Genomic DNA, 16286 nt, shown 5'->3' on the forward strand with positions numbered 1-16286 from the left:
AATCGGGACCTCTGCCTTTCACGGGTAATTGATCGACCGACTGAGCTGCCCAATCACGACTCACGATCCGTCTTCACAATTACAATTCTGCCAGTACCTTGTCTCCTAACTTCCAAACTTCACAGAAGCTCTTCTACGAATCTTGCAGAACTACCACTCCTGGAGGAAAGGATATTGCGGAGACATGGCTTAGTCACAATGTGGGGGATGTTTCCACAATGAAATGTTCACTCTGCAGCGGAGTGTGAGCTGAAATGAAACTTCATGCCGATTACAAATGTGTGCCGGACCGAGACTCGAACTCGGGACCTCTGCTTTACATGAGCAAGTACTCGACCGACTTAGCGGCCGAAGTTTCAATTCTGCCAGTACCTCGTCTACTGCCTTTCAGACTTCACAGAAGAGATGTGAGGATGGGTCTTGAGTCGTGCTTGGATAGCTCAGCTGGTAGATCACCTGCAGGCGAAAGGCAGAGATCCCGACTTCGGGTCTCGTCATGGCATTCAGTTTTAATCTGCCAGGAAGCCTCAACTTGATTTTAGCTCGTCGTAACTTTTATGTCTGTTTTCTGTGGGTGTATGAAAACTGCGTCCAGTGAAATTGGCGTCCATACAAAATCTAAAATTTTCGCCCAGTATTCCTGGTGACTTCCTGTCCACTAAAGTCACCGCCTTGCTGCAAACACAGAAGACCTGATTCGCTGAAAACGTTGCACTCGCCGGCAGTGAGGTACTGTGCCGCCCACTACGAACAGTGTCGACGCCGCCACACGCAAATGGTAAACATGATGTTTACGTTGCTGTAAATAAGCGCGCATCGCTGCTGGGAACTTTGCACACTGTACGTAATGCACCCCATTACGTGCCATTATTGTGCTATGTTGATTAACTCGCTGTGGAATGGGATTCCGATTTGAATACAACAGGAACTACGTGTTTACTGTTTACGACGGACGTGGCATCCGTTCTGGAATGTATCGAATTGTATCTTCAAGAGTAAAGTCATGCATCGCAGTCTTCTGGCTTGTACAATTTTTCAAAAAATGGCTCTGAGCACTATGGGACTTAACATCCATGGTCATCAGTCCCCTAGAACTTAGAACTACTTAAACCTAACTAACTTAAGAACATCACATAACACCCAGTCATCACGAGGCAGAGAAAATCGCTGACCCCGCCGGGAATCGAACCCGGGAACCCGGACGTGCGAAGCGAGAACGCTACCGCACAACCACGAGCTGCGGACTGTACAATTTTTGAATGTGTCCTACACCAGTGTAAAATTTACTCTTACCACCGAGTTTCGTGCACACAAAGAACAATTTCTGTTTGTATCCAGTGTACATAAGTCATTTAAAATTTTTTTTTTCGTTTAGGAAACAAACGAATATTTCCGTTCTTGCAAACAAACTTTACTATTTGTTATTACGTAATACATTTTATCACGCATACTCTGACCTCACTTTATACGCAGTCTTTTAAATGCACATATATGTTGCACTTTGCAATGTTGACAATAATAGTTGGCCGTAGTGGCCGTGCGGTTCTAGGCGCTACAGTGTGGATCCGAGCTACCGCTACGGTCACAGGTTCGAATCCTGCCTCGGGCATGGATGTGTGTGATGTCCTTAGGTTACTTAGGTTTAATTAGTTCTACGTTCTAGGCGACTGATGACCTCAGAAGTTAGGTCGCATAGTGCTCAGAGCCATTTGAACCATTTGACAGTAATATTCAGAAATAATAGGCCGCTACAGTGGCTTGTCCGCACACAGTACCATGAGCATTTACCAACGACAGTCAGGAGGTGTTCATGGCCCGTGAAGCATATATTGCAGTGTGGTTCCCGATATACATGGGCCCAGCCCTGCATATACTACAGCGAGAGCTAGGACGGGAGCCAGGGGGGGGGGGGGGGGGGGCACAAATTGAAACGAAATTCGATAACGCACCCCTGTGTGTCCGTGTGGCGTTTCTCGGCTCGGAAGTAGCCAGTTCGAATACATATGTTCGAAGAAATTATTACCATCATTTTTTAGCGACAATGGAAGGTAAGGTCATTTCTTGTAGTTCCTGATTCATAGCCTGTGCATGTGCTCCAGATTAAATTCCAGATATGTCGTTAACCATTTGGCTACCAATTTTGTTTCACAGTCAAAGAAATTGAGAACGTTTATTTTAATTAACGTCATAGTCAGAAGAAACAATATCAAAAGATTTCCTGCAGTTCCGTTACCAAAAGCGTTTCACTACAAGCATCTTGTAGTGAAACTGCGTGCTTATGGAATATCGTCTCGATCATGTGTGTGGATTCGTGACTTCCTGTCAGAGAGGTCACAGTTCGTAGTTATTGATGGAAAGTCATCAAGTGAAACACAAGTGATTTCTGGCGTTACGGAAGGTAGTATTATAGGCCATCTCCTGTTTCTTATTTTTATAAACGATTTAGGAGACAATCTGAATAGCCGTCTTAGGTTGTTTGAAGATGATGCTGTTGTTTATCGTCTAGTAAAGTCATCAGAAGATCAAAACAAACTGCAAAACGATTTAGAAAAGATATCTGTATGGTGCAAAAATTGGCACCTGACCCTAAATGATGAAAAGTATGAGGTCATCCACATGAGTGCTAAAAGGAATCCGTTAAACTTCGGTTACACGATAAATGAGCCAAATCTAAAGGCCGTAAATCCAACTAGACACTAGGAATTACAATTACGAGCAACTTAAATTCGACAGAACATATAGAAAATGTTGTGAGGGGAAGGCATCCTAAAGCCTGCGTTTTATTGGCAAAACACTTAGGAACTACAACAGATCTACTAAAGAGACTGCCTACACTATGCTTCTCGTTCCTCTTTTGGAGTACTGCTGAGCGGTCTGGGATGCTTACCAGACAGATTTAACGGAGTACATCGAGAAAGTTCAAAGAAGAGCAGCACGCTTTATAGTATCGCGATATAAGGGAGAGGGAGTCACTGACATGATACAGGATTTGGGGTGTACATAATTAAAACAAAGGCGGTTTTGGTTTTGGCGGAATTTTCTCACGAAATTTCAATCACCAATTTTATCCTCCGAATGGGAAAATATTTTTTTGACGCTGACCTACATAGTGAGAAACAATCACCATAATGAAATGCGGGATATCAGAGCTCGCACGGAAAGATATAGGTGTTGAATTAACAGACAGTTATTGGAATAATACAGAGACTTATTGTGAAGGTGTTTCGATGAACCTTCTGCCGTTCACTTAAGTGTGATTTTCAGAGTATCCATGTTGATGTAGATGTAGATGTAGAGGGGTGCGATACATAGGTTTGTGCATGAGTATCTTATCTTTCAGAAGACAATTGCGTAAAAACATAAGTGAAATTGAAACGTCTGTGTGGAGTCGTTTCATAAGATGCTTATCTCACTGGATCCTATGCATCCTATTATGTCCACCGCCTGATTGCGGTTTAACTTATCAACTCTCCCAGAAAGACTGAGTAATCAAACTAAAGCTTATTAAATGGTATTATGATTGATTTTTTATGTTCCATAGGAAATCATGACCTGTATTTATTACGTTTTCCCTTCCCCCTACCCTATGTGTGCGTGATTGTGAATGAATGGGTGCTTTTACGTGTGGTTTCGGGTTTCTTTTGTGGGAGACGCTGAGTTGGTTGTCGTCTGCTAGGAGCAGGTGATGTTTGCTTCTCGTTTGGAGGGTAGCACAGGATGACCATCTTAGGATCCCAGTACCTGGACAGAGAGGTTTACCCCTTTTAGTCTGAGGTTGGTTTGTCTGTCAGGTTGGTGGCGGAAGCCTTCTCCTCTGGTTGCTTCCGTTGCACCGGTAGTTAGGCGAAGCTCAGGAGAGTAAGGACACTCTGCAGCTAGCGGCTGGCGAGTACAGTTCGTAGCTACAAGAGATGGTTGCTGCTGACAGGAAGTAGGTCGAATTAGAACTTCCCTAAGTTAAACTCATGGAATATTTAAGTACTTCAGCTTAACTTAAGCGTGCATAGTTATTTATTTTCGGAATGTGGCGTAATTATTTTGTTAAACAAATCGGCGATGTTGGTGGTTGAAATTAAAAGTGCGGAAATTGCCTTGGTCCTTTTGGACATCATGGTGTGGAATTTCTAGCAGTGAATATGTTTAGGAAAAGCTAGTCAGTGAAACTTCGGGTGAACGAGAGAATATTAGTGTTTTCGAACGAGTGTGATTTTTATTGTTCTTATTTTCTATGTTTTCGTGGAAGATGCTATTGTCTCTTTGTGCTCGTCTTGTACCTTGTGTTTGGTAACCGATGATCCTTTTGGTCTACTACTACACTGCAATATGTTTTCATATTACCAGTTTAATTATTTCGTGTGTTATAATTTCAGTAAAATATCAGTTTTTCGTGCGCATAGCGGAAATGTTTTTAACGGTTTGTTTCTAAACGGACCCCTAGTAAGTTGAAACGGTTGGGGGGGAGAGGCGTTCTGCCTTTCCGGGTTAATTTCATTTCGTGGTGGCAAAATCATTCTGGTATTGCACCATTAAAATTTCTTACATTTGTACTTGGTTTAATGTCTAACTTCTCAACAATTAACTCGTAACAAGTTTACCATGTGCTGCAGTTCGGCCGTTCGTGAGCTGCAGGCGCGGTTTCCATGTCGTATATCTACTCTACAAAACCTTGCAAATCGGATAAACCTCTTTCCAAGCTAGTGCATGAGCATAGTGGTGATGAGTGTCTCTCGGAACTATTTCTGTCGTGGGTATGTAGATGGAATGATTGAATTATTGTGTTCCGCTTCCCTTTTGTGTATTTTTTCCTTTGTAATTACTCTACTCTGCCATTTTTTGGGCAATTATTTAGTTAAATTATTCATTCAGGCACCAGTAATGTGTATTCATAGGATGCGCATCAAATTCAGTCATGAAATAAATGTGCTACGTAAAAGATAAATTCTGCGTCCTTTATCTTTCTGACTGATGCCACTTTTCAAATTAATATTCTATTCCCTGTTTTTTTTAAAAAAAAGTTAATCTCCTTGCTAGTGACGAACAAAAAGGGAAAAAAAATCAAAGTGAACGGTTGTACTGTCTCAAAATTAAGGAATTCACATTTAATTAAACAAGCTCAGCGATGTACTACATACCGTGCTGTTCATTTTGTTAGCTTCTTTGAAAAATTTGCATTCTTATAATTAAATTCTTAATTTAATTAAACTGATAATTTCCAGTTCGGTCATTTCTTAATTGTTAGGAAGGGCCTGGGCTAGTGGCGGCCCTGTTATTTCTAAATTTATAATTGTCCTTGTGAGGTGGCTTAACCAGAAATTGCGCACGAGGATTACATCTCCATTATTCTTGGTACGTGAGGCATGTCGATGCCTTGGCTAGCATCCGTGTACAGTTCGACATACATACTTTACAAAAGTCACTGGCACGAATTGTCCAGGAAGGTGCGACAGCAATCTGCTTTGTAAATCTGTTCATTGGGTTGCCTATCTGCAGGTGCGAACTAATTCTATGCGGCAGTACGGAGCGGCTTGCACCTTGGAGGCAACACAACCTACAGGTACAAACTGCTGTTATAAGAATACTGCGTACCGTTAGCAGGTGAGACATCGATACAGAGCAATAAGATGCAGCAAATTCCCACTGGTTCTCTGGTGACCTATAACTCATATGTCCGTCGTACTGAAGGGGTTAATGCCTCACATCACAGACGCCCACCCCAAATATGCTTGAGACGTGCTGCTCATACACCCCTACCGAGCCAGGTGCCACAATGGTTAGGGTGCTTGGTTCTGTGGTTGGTTCTCCGCAGTTTCCCTAAATCTCTTAAGGTTACTGTGGAATTATTTCGTAAGGACGCGTACGATTCCCTTCCCATGTCAGAGCTTGTGCATCGACACTAATGACATCGTCATCAAAAAGACGTTAAACGATAATGTTCGTCCTTCCTTCCTATTCAAAGTTTCCTACAAAAAGGTGATACTGCTCACGAATGAAAAGAACCTTTCCGAACGGGCGTTCGGGTTGTTTGCTTTATCTTCCATTCACCATCGAGAGAATTATCTTAAATTCTTTTCCGTACTGCGGCAGTCACTTACCAGTGTTCCATCTCCACTCTGAATTATTTAAGGAATCGAACTCACAAGTGTAAAACAGCTCCGCAGTAAGATAGGCTAGTTGTCTCAATTTTTATGAAGTCATAGCCCCTGAACTGTGTGTAGCAGAATGATGTAATTTACCGGTTCAGTCAGCGGTATAGTAGAATGCTATCTGCAAAGTGTGTTGCCAACAGACTTAATAGTTAAAAGGTAATAATTTAAAACGTCATGCTTACTGGTTAATTTTTTGCATGAACATGAATGCTGTACATATTAGGAGAAATGGATATGGAAGATGTACATCTCACGAGAAATGACAGTTTTTTTTTGGTACAACTGTGTTTATTCGGAATATTTAGCACTGTGAGCGCCTTCGCACGTCTGAACACCCCGGGGACTGGATGTTTGTGTTGTCCTCATCATTTCATCGTAATCATCATTCGTGACTGGATAGATTGGACTGTGAAAAACATTGGACTGTGAAAAAATTGGGACTTCGTACGGGCGCTGATGACAGAGCAGTTGAGCGCCTCACAAACCAAACATCACCATCATCATGTGTGAACACGTAAGTGATACGTGTTCTTCGGCTACCAGTGGTTGTAATACTACTGGGCAGAGCTCCGACGAACGAGAGAAGATGATACTGTCCAGTTGTCGGCGAGAGAGAGAGAGAGAGAGAGAGAGAGAGAGAGAGAGAGAGAGAGAGAGAGTTTGTTTGTTGAGATGTGGCAGAGTGAGGAGCTTGGATGGGGGAGACAGAGAATGAAGTTTTATTTTAGATGCTCCCTGATATGTAATTAAGGATAAAGGCTCAATTGTGACCGTTTTATTGAGCGACGACACTTCGGGAAATAAGTAGTTTGCAGCAAGCGCTAACCGAGTAATGATCATTGTGGAAATATCTCATTGTATTTAGTAATATCTGCGTATTGGTATCCAGGGTGGATTATCAGTCACACGTTCAGTATTCTAATTAGTTTTCTCCTACCATCGTTACTTAAAAGCATTTCATTTAAAAAGCCAGAAAGTACATTTTTATGTAAGTTAAACAGAATATTGCGTGTAAAAGTTACTTTTATGGTGACATGACAATGCTGACAAAAGTTTATTGTTCATGTTAGCTCGAGTCATTTGTGTGTCATTAAAGGAATTGAACATAATTTCAAAATACAGCCTTCTGTCACTTGTATATATTGGACTGCAATTTATCCTCACTGTTACATGAAAAGCATATCTAATAATAAGACCTACACTGTCACTACTGCATGGACACTAAATATTATTTTCCAAAAGAGAACAAAGGTGTGATTTACGAAACTAAAGTAGAAGAAGATAAGGCAGTTTACCGCCCAGTAGTTCTTTGCAGGTCATGAACTTCAGTACTTCACGTTCTTGCAGTGCGCAGACAGATTAGAGACGCCAGTTATCCTTTGCAAGGTAAGAAATAATTGTAGCGTCTAAATGAACTCTCTGAGAAAGCTAGAGACAGAAATCATAGGCAAAATTTTATATACAGTCAGTAGACACGTTATTCTAATAGGGCACCTTGAACTGGAAACTTGTGTGTTTTTAATCACAAAGAGGCATCTTAAAATTTTTATTTTTTTAAAAATTAAGTCTAGGCGTAATGTATTATTCAGATTTCAGTCAGTGTCTGAACAGATTAAAGCTTGCGTATTAGCCCATTCCATTCCAGCGAAAAACAAAAGCGTGGTACTTTCTGAGAAAACTAGAGACAGAAATCATAGGCAAAATTTTATACACAGTCAGTAGACACGTTATTCAAATAGGGCACATTTTGAACATGTGACAGTTAGCTATGCGCGTCATTGTTTCATGAGAAAGCCATTTTGGAGGTTACTGATAACTATTCTTTATAATGAATCTCATTTTCGGATTGTCGGATGTTGTTTAGATTAATTGATAACAGACGCATCAAAGCTTATTTGCTCAAATGTGTTCGTGTTTAAAATGCTGTTCTAGATCAGAAACTGTTACCGGAATTTAAAAGTTATACAGTTTCCAAGTAAAACGTAATATTAGAACTGTATTTAGAATCTTTCAAACAGCGAAAATGTAGTAAGCCATAAACATTTTGCCTTTTGTCGTTCTGTGTTGGGTATCAAGGAGTAAAAGTTTCAAAAAGGTCCACAATTATGTTAGTAGTTTGGTGGAACTCGCTAACTGCTTTCATTCTCAAACACTAAATGGATGTAGTTTGGGCAAATTTGCGAGCTGTTAGTTATGCTGCCTCAAAACGTACACACAGTTTCTATCTTTAATACCTGACATATTGCGTTAGACATTTAACATAAAATTATGCCTCTGAATAGATTAGTAGAGTATTATAGAATTTTAAATTTTTAATTATGTTAAACACTGTAATTATGTAAAACACTAAAAACTAAATTTTTGGTGCCCCTAGAAGTCGTCAGATGGAAACCTGGGACTGGAAACTTCTGTGTTTTTAATAATAGAGAGGCATGTTAAAATTTTTAATTTTTTTGATTACAGTCTAGGTGTAGTGTATTATTCAGATTTCAGTCAGTACCTGTGCAGATTAAAGCTTGCGCATTAGTCCATTCCATTCCAGCGAGAAACAAAAGCGTGGTACTGGCAGACGAACTCTGTCGAACATGTATGATTGCCAACCTCTTCGTTTCTTTTTTATAGGCACGCGACCAATGTTTGAAGGTAAACTAATGTGTGATTGGCGAAAAAAAGCCAGTGTATCCTCCTGTATCCTCCGCACTTCCCCCTCCCCCCCCCCCCTCCCTCTCTCTTTCTGTCTGTCTGTCCCTCGGTTCCCCTCTCTGTCACTCACGACGAGCGAGGCAAATACCGCGGGCAAACAACGCATCTATCCACTGTGCTCTCGATACTCTTACTGACAATCTCGTCCAGAGATAGCACCCAGTACCAATTTCCCGAATGTTTACGTTGCCACAGTAAGGAAATCAATATTCATCACCGCAAAGAAAACTTGGGCAGCCATGGTAAAAAAAAAACAAACACGCGAGATGCGATAAACAGCGCGCAGCGCCCCGCCCACCACAGCGTGACGAATGCTCGCTCCACATAGCTGCTCCGCACGCGTTGTTATTCAGCGGAGCGCGAGCTGCGCGTGGAAGCAGCCTCGACTCGGCTACCGGCGCGGCGGCTGGAGTGCAGCCACTGTAGCGAGACGCCCACGGCCTTGGACCTCGCCCTCTGCAGCATAATTCCCTCCACCGGCCACTTCTGCTGCTCCCTGCAGTTGTACCGACTCTCGCATCTGCCTCGAGCGCGCTGTACTGCACTGTAGAACACAGCAGCCGTTGTCTCCGGGCGGAAATCGTCGACGGCGTGCAGCGCCGAAATCGGGAACTACCATCGCTTTGGCGGCTCCGTAACAGTTGTTGACCTCTACCGACTGCGAGTGCGTCGAGCTAACGACGCGTGACGGAAGCTGGTTAGAAATCCGCGGCGTGAACGGAATTACTAAAATAATGCTTACTCTGATACTAGAGAAATATTGAACCCGTTCTCTTTCCATACCTTCTTCTTTTTCTGTTCTCTTCCTGGTCTCTTTTGTGACGTCATTACACTGAATTACAGTTTGTGAAACATTCCCAACTGTCGAAGAATACTACGCGTGAGAACTTTCTTTCATAGCGGCGAATGCAGTCATTCAGAAGCTAGATCACTTTGTATGCCACTAGCAGAACTTCGCAGTTGAAGTCCATATTTAGAAGTTTTCATAGAATAACCTAGCTGAGTATTAGGCGTTGCCTGGCTATGTATTTCTTCCAGTCATAAATTGTTCCATTTCCTCCTTCCTCCTCTACCCGTCCATCTGCTCCACCCCTCAATCTCTCTCCACCTCCTCCACCTCTTCTAGGTCAGACTGCTCCTCTCTCCCTCTGTCCACCTGTTCCTTTCCACTCTGTCCATCCCTCTCCCTCTCGCTTTCCACCTCTTCCTCCTACCTCTCACTGTTCATCTCCTATTTCCATTCTCTGTCCCTCTCCTCCTCTTTCCATTCTCTTTATTTTTATTCATTTACACGTCAAGTACCGAAGGACCAAATTGAGGAGCAAATCTCCAGGTCATGGAACGTGTCACTACATGAAATCACAACATAAAAGTAATAACAGATAAAAATAAAATGCTTATGAACCCGAAAAAAAGTCAGGCCATAAGTTTAAGTAAACGCAGTCAACAATACAACAAGAATCAGCTTAATTTTTCAAGGAACTCCTCGACAGAATACAAAGAATGACCCATGAGGAACCTCTTCAGTTTCCATTTGAAAGCGCTTGGATTACTGCTAAGATTTTTGAATTCGAGTGGTAGCTTATTGAAAATGGATGCAGGAGTGTACTGCACACTTTTCTGCACAATATTTAAGGAAGTCCAACCCAAATGAAGGTTTGATTTCTGCCGAGTATTAGCTGAGTGAAAGATGCTTATTCTTGTGAATAAGCTAATACTGTTAACAAGAAGTGACATTAAGTAATATATATATATTGAGATGCCACTGGCAAAATACCCAGGCTCCTGAACAAGGGTCGACAAGAGGTTCGTGAACTTATACCACTTATTGCCCGAACCGCCCGTTTCTGAGCCAAAAATATCCTTTTAGAATGGGAGGAGTTACCCCAAAATATAATACCATACGACATAAGCGAATGAACATAAGCAAAGTAGACTAATCTTCGTGCAGAACGATTACTCACTTCAGATACCTCTCGTATAGTAAAAATGACAGTATTAAGTCTTTGAACAAGATCCTGAACGTGGGATTTCCACGACAGTTTACTATCTATCTGAACAGCTATAAATCTGAACTGTTCGGTTTCACTAATCATATACACGGTTTGTGAAATTAAAACTTATGGTTTTGTTGAATTGTGCGTTAGAAACTGTGAAAACTCAGTCTTACTGTGATTTTACGTTAGTTTATTTTCTACAAGCCAAGTTCTTTGGTCATGAACTGCACTATTTGAAAGCGAGCCATTGTTGGTCACAACATCCTTTACTACCAAGCTAGTGTCATTAGCAACCAGAAATATCTTAGAGTTACCCGTAATACTAGAGGGCATATCATTTAAGGAACAGGAGTGGCCCCAACACTGATCCCTGGGGCACCCCCCCCCCCCCCCCCCCGCCCCCAACTTGACCATACCCCACTCAGACCTTATATGACAGGCATTCTCATTATTGTGAATAATGACCTTTTGCTGTCTGTTGCTAAAGTAAGAGATGAACCAATTGTGAGCTACTCTCCACATTCTATAATGGTCCAACATCTGGAGCAATAAAACGCCTTACTTAAATAAAAAAAAATATTCCTAGCTTTCGAAACCTTTTGTTTAACCTATCCAGTGCCTCACAGAGAAAAGAGAATATACCATTTTCAGTTGTTAAACGACTTCTAACGTGGAACCATACATTTGATAGCAAATCGTGCGATATAAAACGATCAGTTATCCTTACACGCACAGCCTTTTCAGTAACTTTAGCAACACTGATGGCATAGAAATTGACTACATTATCCCTTTCTCTCTCCATCTCCTCCGCTTTCCTTTCTCTGTCCATGACCTCCTCTCCGTTTTTCTCTCTCCGTTTTCCTCTTGCCCTTGAAAGTTTTTTGCTATACTTAAACTCGTGTTTGTAAGTGTCAAGTAGATGTCTGCGGAATGTTTAAGACTTATTTGTTTTCGAATTGTAAGTTTCGGTGCAGGGCAGTAGAACTATACGAAAATTTAGTTTTGAACGTAAATATGTGGAACCCATGCAGCACGATGAGAAATCCAGACTAGCCGGTTCATCAGACAGTTCGTCTGAGAGAAAGCAGTCCGTTTCCAATGAGATTTCTGTATGCCATATGAATGCAAACCAAATTGACTTAGATTAGAATGTTGGCCATGGATATTCTTAATCTTCATCTTTATTCTTTCACGCAATCTCTGTATCTATTATCGTAATTACACAGCAAATGAACGTAAAAATTAACGCATCTGACGTTCTGATCAAGGTGCTTGAAAATTCACAAGATTACACTTTACTGAAATATTTTACTGATATTAAGCCTCGGAATTGATATTGATATTTTCACAAGAACGCTCTGACACTCACTGTGCCTTACACAGGGCATTAACTCTGATGATAATTAAATCTGAGGAACGGCCGTCTGCTCTGCTACCCGTCGCTATTAGGATAATGATGAGACCGCAAAAATAAAAAAAAATTCATTTGCTATACTTGCCATGTGCAGTGCCAGACAGTATCTTACATGCTTCCATAAAAATGCTTTTTCAGCAGACAACTCGCGATGTGCAATGCGAGTATACAAACACAGTCATGAAATGAAAATGAGGAACTAGTAAATGAGAACAAGACTCCAAATTTAAATAGGCTTCATTAAGCTATGACACCAAGACACCCTTTCATAAAGTTCTCACACCTATACAAGTTAGCAAAACATTTCTTAATAACTTTTCTGTGTACAATTACTTTCTTTGGCACGTGCTTTAACTATAAGACAAAACTATTTGTTGTTTTGTAAGATGTATATAGTCAGCTTCAAAGATATAAAAAAACTGGATTATTCAAGATATTGGCTTTTGACATTCTTGCATTAATGTAATCTCATTTTCTTTTCCCAAAACATGTTAGTACAACATAGTTTCTAAATAACGCTGCCGCCACTACGCGGCGGGTCAGTTTCCATATTATGAACCCAGTTACATAGCCAGACTGTCTATCACACACTGCTACTCTCCCTCAAAGGAACAAACCTCTCTGACCAACATATCTGGTCTCTTACAGAGAATACAATATTACATAGGCTGAGTACATTTATCAAATTCCCAACGCCAAACATGACTGAAAATCGTCATGGCAAATAGGAATACCCCTTTTCATCGCCCATTCCCTATTAAACAACACTTTTACAGAGTGATTTGTGCTGATACAATAGCAAGAGGCATCCAAAAAAATTCTTGAAAAGAAACAGTCATAAAAGCGTGGTACAAAATACGTGGTTACAGATACCTGGGACGGGCGAAAATGTATACATAATTTCTTTGAAGAGGTAAAAAGTGATACTAATATGGTACATAAGTTGAAATCAGGTAACTGCACATACATGGAAGCACGTGTGCAAAGCCTCCAGTAATAAGTCATTTTACATGTTTGTCATGATACAGGAGACAAGACATAGCAAGATATTTGCTTTGATAAATCAGTGATCTACTTCAGTCAAATACAGTGGAATAAATACATGCAGTTTTACAGGAAGGTGCGAAGCATTACAAAACCATTACAATTAACTGTACAAATGTTTAAAAAAACCTATAAGAGCAAGTAAGGATTCCTGTCAATTCAATTGAAGTAAGAAAGATACATATGAAACCTACAATTAGGGATGTAAGGCGAAAGGTTACGGCCCATGTGCCATCATGTGTCATTTCCTTTGCTAGCTTATTGACATAAATATCCTGAAACAGGTATATCTTCGGCAGCCACAAATTCAGTTAATTGCCGAGTAAGATATCAGATCTCAATAATAGGTAATAAAAAAAGGTAGGCCTTGATTAATAGGAGTTTTGCGTAACCAAAATTATGAAATAGCTCGTAATTTAATTAAAAGGAAGCAGGCCGGCCTTCAATAATAACAGCTCCTTAAGTAAAATTACCAAATAGAAAACAGGCAGGCCTTCTTTGATAATAGCTTCAGTTAAGAAACCAAGATTTTGAATTGCCTCCTCTCAAGGGGTGCACCAGGGGGCTTATATGCAAGGAGCACAAGACTACACCAAATAGGAAAGCCAATGAAATGTTACAACAAGAGGGCCGCCCTTTCAAGGCCCTCTCCGTTGTGTACAGACCGGCAAAAGAAATATTAACACAGCAAGGTTAAGTAGGTGAAAGCAACAATGACTACCCGCGTCATTGCAAGATTCCGCCTCCACAACCTCGTCGAAATGCCCGATAGAAAACTAGGCTGCCAGACCCAATTACATAACCTCAGAAATTGCAACCTCAAAATCCAAAACTTAACTGAAGTTCACGAATCGAAGCTGAAGCTTGCAGGTTCCAAAGGAGGCCCAGAATTCAGCACAGCGAAACTGGCTTCAACTCTCTCGTCGGTCCGCCTCATCCCAGAGCTGGTTGGCCAGGCTACGCACGAAGACGGCACTCGGAGTCAGCCACGGATTCAAATCGGTCCACAAATATGCCCATAAACCACTTGCCAGACACCGTGGCCAAGACGCTTGCGCAAGCGCTCTCCTTAGTCGCCGGGTGGACCTCTCACACCGACTTCCTCGCTCCGTTACCACTCCACAACCTGACGCGCCACAACACTCCACGTCAACCATCAACAAACTCGAGCAAATATTTTCGTGGCGTCAAACCAGAGGGACATCACACGACATATCGAGATAGGGGCACCAGCAATTCGAAAGGCGACGTCAGTAACCCCCTCCCCCCACGGCTCAACACGTATTAGATACAACATGGTACAAAACTTCACGAAGCAGTTACAATTGTCTGTTTACATGTTTAAGAAAACCTTACGATCACAAGTGAATATTTTTGTCATATAAGTAAAGGAAGATACACATATTTACAGTATGGTACAAAAATGCTTACACTACTGGCCATTAAAATTGCTAAACAAAGAAGAAATGCAGATGATAAACGGGTATTCATTGGATAAATATATTATACTAGAACTGACATGTGATTACATTTTCACGCAATTCGGGTACATAGATCCTGAGAAATCAGTAACCAGAACAGCCAACCCTAGCCGTAATAACGGTCTTCATACGCCTGGGCATTGAGCTTGGATGGCGTGTGCAGGTACAGCTGCCCATTCAGCTTCAACACAATAACACAGTTCATCAAGAGTAGTGACTGGCGTATTGTGACGAGCCAGTTGCTCGGCCACCATTGACCACACGTTTTCAATTGATGAGAGATCTGGAGAATGTGCTAGCCAGGGCGGCAGTCGAACATTTTCTGTATCCAGAAAGGCCGGTACAGAACCTGCAACATGCGGCCGTGCATTATCCTGCTGAAATGTACGATTTCGCAGTGATCGAATGAAGTGTAGAGCCACGGGTCGTAACACATCTGAAATGTAACGTCCACTTTTCAAAGTACCGTCAGTGCGAACAAGAGGTGATTGAGATGTGTAACCAATGGCACCCCATACCATCACGCCGGGTGATACGCCAGTATGACGATGACGAATACACGCTTCCAATGTGCGTTCTCCGCGATGTCGCCAAACACGGATGTGACCATCATGATGCAGTAAACAGAACCTGGATTCATCATAAACATTGACGTTTTGCCACTCGTGCACTCAGGTTCGTCGTTGAGTACATCATGGCAGGCGCTCCTGTCTGTGATGCAGCGTCTAGGGTGGCCGCATCCATGGTCGCCGAGCTGGTAGTCCATGCTGGTGCAAACGTCGTCGAACTGTTCGTACAGATGGTTATTGTCTTGCAAACGTCCCTATCTGTTGACTCAGGGATCGAGACGTGGCTGCACGACCCGTTACAGCCCTGCTGATAAGATGCCTGTCATCTCGACTGCTAGTGATACGAGGCCGTTCGGATCCAGCACGGCGTTCCGTATTACCCTCCTGAACCCATCGATTCCATATTCTGCTAACAGTCATTGGATCTCGACCAACGCGAGCAGCAATGTCGCGATACGATAAACCGCAATCGCGGTTGGCTACAATCCGACCTTTATCAAAGTCGGAAACGTGATGGTACGCGTTTCTCCTCCTTACACGAAGCATCACAACAACGTTTCACCAGGCAACGCTGGTCAACTGCTGTTTGTGTATGAGAAATCGGTTGGAAACTTTCCTCATGTCAGCACGTTGTAGGTGTTGCCACCGACGCCAGCCTTGTGTGAATGCTTTGAAAAGCTAATCATTTGCATATCACAGCATCTTCTTCCTGTCGGTTAAATTCCGCGTCTGTAACACGTCATCTTCGTGGTGTAGCAATTTTTATGGCGAGTAGTGTAGAATTCTCTGTTCAGTATTATTGAGAAAACCAATGAGGACAACGTCATGCAATGGGATGAAAAATATTGCAGCAAAATGCCACACACAGCAGTGTTTTGTCACACACGCTTATCACAGTTGCACAAACATGGTGGTATGAACACACACCTCAG

The sequence above is a fragment of the Schistocerca americana genome, chromosome 1, assembly GCF_021461395.2.
Source record: "Schistocerca americana isolate TAMUIC-IGC-003095 chromosome 1, iqSchAmer2.1, whole genome shotgun sequence".
NCBI classification, from domain to species: domain Eukaryota; kingdom Metazoa; phylum Arthropoda; class Insecta; order Orthoptera; family Acrididae; genus Schistocerca; species Schistocerca americana.